The following is a 5,258-nucleotide window of genomic DNA, read 5'->3' as shown; positions in this document are numbered from 1 at the left end:
GGTGTAAATAGTCACGTTCTACTTGCTTGGTCTTTTTAGTGCTGCAATGTATGTCTATGCGTGCAAATAATGTCCGAACGCATGCAATCTTATGAGCCATTGGGTGGTTGCTCATGTAGTGCAGCATTCTGTCTGTGTGAGTCGTTTTTCGGTATACAGTTGTATGAAGGGCACCAGAGGCTTGGCGCTTGACCAATACATCCAAGAAGGCCAACTCCCCGTTGGCCTCCTCCTCCGCCGTAAACTGTATGTCAGGAAACACCACATTCAACCTTTCCATGAAGGCCGCCTTCTCTGTCTGTTTGACGATGGCAAACGTATCATCCACATATCTAGCCCAGAATTCTGGGCGGTAATCGGCCATTACCTTAGATTCCAAGCAATGTAGGACCGCCTCAGCGATGATGCCCGAAATGGGAGACCCCATCGGCGTGCCCTTAACTTGTTCGTATATCGTGCCCTGGAACATAAAGTATGTTTTTAAACATAGCCACAGCAGCTGATGACATCTTCTGTACTAAGGGAAACGTGGCTCTGTAACCCCTTTAGCTATAATAGATCTTCTATTGTTGAAACTGCCAGTTTTTGTGGGATAGATGTGAACAATGACATCTCATCGTCTTGTATTCTTACCGTCTTTAGTCTTTGCAGGAACTCCTGCGACGACTTCACCTTAGTTGTGTTGTCCTCTACTAAATGTTGTAGCTGCTGGCTTAGCCATCTGGCTAGGACAAACATTGGTATACCCCTAAGTGCCACAATGGGTCTTAATGGGGTCCCCTCCTTGTGTATTTTTGGCAGGCAGTAAAACCTCGCCATTGCCAAGTCCCTAGGTCGTATGCTTCTCAGATCTTCCTCACTAACTCTCTCCCATCCTTTGAGCCTGTCTATGATTTTATTGAGCTGATTCTTCATGGACGTTGTAGGGTCTGTCTTGATCACCCTGCATGCACTGATGTCATTAAGTAGGGCTCGGGCCTTGCGGTTGTACATAGTCCTGTCCATAACGACCGTGGCCCTTCCTTTGTCAGCAGGTAAGATTACAATGGATTCGTCTTTCTGTAGCTCCTCTAGGGCCCTTCTGTTGATAAAATATGGTGTCGTTTGTGACTCATGAGCAGTCCCATGACTCGTTGTCTTATAGAATTTCTTTCCTCATCACTGGTGGCTATGCGCTGTATTGCGGGTTCTACAGCTGCAATGAAATCAATGGGCTGATTCGTAATCGGTCCCTGGTCTGTTTTAGACCCATCTTAGGCACGAAAACCAGCTGGGTGACTTTGGGTCAGTCATTCTCTCTCAGCCCAACCCATTCACAGGGTTGTTGTTGTGGGGAAAATAGGAGGAGGAAGGAGTACTAGGTATGTTTGGCTCCCTTGAGATATTTAAAGCCAGGAGATAGATAGACCAGCAAATCTAGTTCCAAAAATACCCTACCTAACAGGTCAGAGGAATGGAAGAGAATGAAGTTTGAGGTTGCTCACTTAGTGCCCTCAGGGAAGTCCCTTCCACTTCATACTGGGCTTGTCCTTGGCTGACCAGCCTGCCATTGAGGTTCTAATAACTCAGAGTGGCAAGTGGTCACAGTGGACAGCAAAAAGTATCCCACAGAATATATGCTGAAAGCCCCCCTTGCTGCTGACTGGTTTGCATGGTGCTTTCATTTTGCATTGTATTTGGCTTTATATTTTTGAATTCAAAGTGATCTTTTATTGTGTTTCATTGTAAACTGCAAAGAATTTGTCAACTGGGCAGTTTAATATATTTAACAAATAAATAAAAGCCAGCAATACAGATCTTTCTCAATTTAAAATTGATTGTCAACTTTTTTTTCCTCCACCTTCATTCCTTGTAAACCATCAGGTTTTGCTATTTTAGTAGGCAAATAGCAAATATGGTAGGATTGCATGAATCCTCCTGATCTTAATGGGGATTCATCCTCTGGACCAGGCCAAAATGACCTTGAAGTGACTGAAGGTGTGATGGGGCATGGTGCAGCAACCTAATCAACCAACAGAAGCACTGCAGATGCCAACCACTGACTGCATCATCACAGTAGTTAATTATGGGTGAAAATTATCTGAAAATTATCAGCACTTTTGATCAGTGACGTCATCAAAGTAAACAAACCCATGTGCTGATTACATCATCAAGTCATGTCCCTAAGTGGAAGTGACGTGTTGGCCTAATCCCATCAAGATAAGCATGAGACTTCCGGTTCCGGAGCGTGGCGCTTGCAGCTGTGCGAGGAGACTGCTCTCTTTGCCAGCTGATTCTCTGCTGTCGGTAGACCCTTAATCGGGTCGAAAAGCCGCCCTGGAGGGGTGACTACCATTGAGGAGGTCCTCGTTGTCTGTGGGAGAGTGGCAGCTTCTTCCACGGCCCGAGATTGCTCGTTTGGGCCGACAGTGGAAAGACCGGCCAGTAAAATGGCCGTTCACTTTGCCGCGGTAACCAGAAGTCAGAAGGACATCTAAGCGCAGGATCCACCGTGGCTGAGCTGGGTGAGACTTATTTTTTCTTTTTTTTTCTCCCTCTCTTGGTTCTCCTTTTTCTTTTGTGCCTGTAAAAAGCACTTTTGAAATCATTTCCCTGCTCTAAGAAAGCAGCGTTTGTGAGTGTGGGAAAAGAAGCTTAAATGGACTGAATTAATTTAAAGTGACTTTTTTTTCTATTTTTTTTTAATTCACTTTGGGGTCTTGGAAAAAAATTTTTAATATTGTATTTACTACTGGACTTAGTCTACATTTTAAGAATTCTCCTTTTTTGTGTGTTTTCTGATCTTGTTAACGTTATTCCTGGTGTCTGGGAGGAGATTTTATATTTTACTGAGGACACCTTGTGGAAAAAGTTAAAATTGCAACTGCTTCTTTTTCTGATGGTGAGACTGACTTTGACCTTCAGATTACCATAAAAGGGAAAACACAAAGAAACTTAACAGCTGTATTTGTGGGGGTGGATACTGATTAAATGTTCCTGGAAGACTTCCGGCTGTGACATCATCGTGGAGAGGGTGAAGGAACAGATCTCTGTTCCTAAATCCCGAAAAATCTTCGCTAAGAGCCCAGAAAGGGCTTTGCCGATCCCGGAGAGATTGGCAAACTAAAGAGGAAGCTTCAGAGAAGCCGGGTGGAACACAAACACCCGAGCAGACAGGAGCAGCACTTTTAAAATTGGCGGAGAAGAAGCTGGTCTCTAAGGCCGGCCTGGAGCGATGGCGACAGTCTGAGAGGGAAGTGAAAAGTAGAACTGACAGCTTCGTACGGGAGACGAGGAAAACCCCTGAAGGAGGTGAGGAACATTTGGCTGAGAGAAGGCGCAGAAAAAGCAAAGCAATAAGGAGAGAGACACAGCGGCAACTGAATTGGAATTGCGGAGAAGGGAGCGATAGAGCAGAACAAGAACAGCGTGAAGAAACAAAGAGCCCACAGTAAAGTTTATAAAGTTTATAAAGCATGAAAGACTGGAATTTAAGAGCTGCAAGAAGTACAGATTGAAACTAGAGAAAGGACTGGAGAAAGAACGGCCAGAGGCATCAAAGGGTGATTAAGAAGGACTTTGAAAATTAACATAAGGATTAAAAGGTGAAGTGAAATAATGGAGAAATTTAACACTACTTAGTGGAACTTATTTTTCAAGAACAAAGAGCATTGAAATTTGGACTTTAACTGACATATATCTGGGTAAAGTGATGTGGACGTTTTGGAAATATTGGATTTATAGAAGAAGAAAAAAAAGGTGACATTTGGTGGATACATTAAATTGAGATAGAGAGAAAAAAGGCTGATGCAATATTGTAGCACTCATACATAAGCAGTGACTAAGCTACAAGGAGAAAAGGGGGCATCAGGCAATGTATTAAAAGGAATGAAGTAATTGTATTAGTGAATAGAACTAAGTATAATTGAGTAATTGAATTAAATAGAAGTGAGAAAGTAATTATAGTATAGTAAACTTAGAGAATAGTATATGTATGTGTATTGTGTGTAGTGTTATAGAAACATATATAAGAGGTGCTAAGAGTGTTATAAGAGTATTATAAATTATACCAGATAATAGTGGGACAAGGAAAGGTATAACTCTATTTGTAATTTTACTGTTTAACGTTAACCCTAAGAATAACATTCTATAAAGGTATTATAGTCATATATAGTGATATATAATTAGAAATATTATATATATGTAGCGCTACCTCCTCAGAGGCCGCCAATGCCCAGGCCCTCCCAGCCACGTCCCCCCTTTTTCAGCCTTGCAGCAATGTTCTTTAGAGATCGATGAGATGTCTTACAACCGGAACTCACGCAGCATTAATGGGTGGCAGGCTCTTCTTGTTGAAGCAGAACTTTCAGGCACGAACTTAACCAGTCACAGTGGTTGATGCTCTGAAGATGTATATAACAGCTCAGGGCTGCTTTAGCAGCAGGAGTAACAGGCCCCTGAGCAATCATTCAGAATCCGATGAAATGGGGGGGGGGGGTAAACACCGGCTCCAGATGGTAATAATAACAACGACGGCCAGTATGTTATGGCAATGGCTCATCCCCCAAGGCAAGTCCCCACCCCACAATGGCTCAGCACCTATGCCAGCAGCGATGGCCACAGTCCAGATGCCTCCAAAGTCCACAGCACCAGTTGACAGCAACAGTTGGCACCACCAGTCTCTCTCCTCCTGGTGCTTCTTCTCTAAGATTCTTCTTCAGGTTTCAGGATTCAAAACCACCCCCCTCCCTTATCTTTATTATTAAAAACCGAGGCTAGAAACCCCAGCCAACTCCCTTACTTCACACTCTCGCTTGCCTCCGTTTCAGATATCCTCCCACGGAGGAAGCAATAAAACTTCACTCTATCTAGCCTCTATTTAAAATACCCTTGATAGAAAAATAAAATAAGCTTCCAGGCCTTCTCTTCTCTACTCCAACCACCCCGACCTTCTCCTTCTCTTCCCTTTTCTATCCTTTCTCCTTCCACTCACGCCAGCCACACCCAAGCCACTGCAGCTGTCCCAATCTTCCCCTTCCCAGTCAAGCTCCTGCAAGCACTCTCGGGCAGTCCCCGCTACATATATATATATATATATTGCTATTTATATTATATATATACTTACATATTTAAGCTTAGACTATATAGATTGAAAACCAATTTGATCAACAAAAACAACTTGCCATAAATTGATATATGCAAAAGTGGAGAAATATTATTCAAGTAATAAAAATGACAAGTACAGCAACAACAACTAAAGTAGGCAAAAAAATAGTTAC

Source organism: Protobothrops mucrosquamatus, unplaced genomic scaffold (assembly GCF_001527695.2).
Source record: "Protobothrops mucrosquamatus isolate PMUCROS unplaced genomic scaffold, P.Mucros_1.0 scaffold_294, whole genome shotgun sequence".
In the NCBI taxonomy this organism is placed as follows: Eukaryota; Metazoa; Chordata; class Lepidosauria; order Squamata; family Viperidae; genus Protobothrops; species Protobothrops mucrosquamatus.
This window is presented reverse-complemented; position numbering follows the sequence as displayed.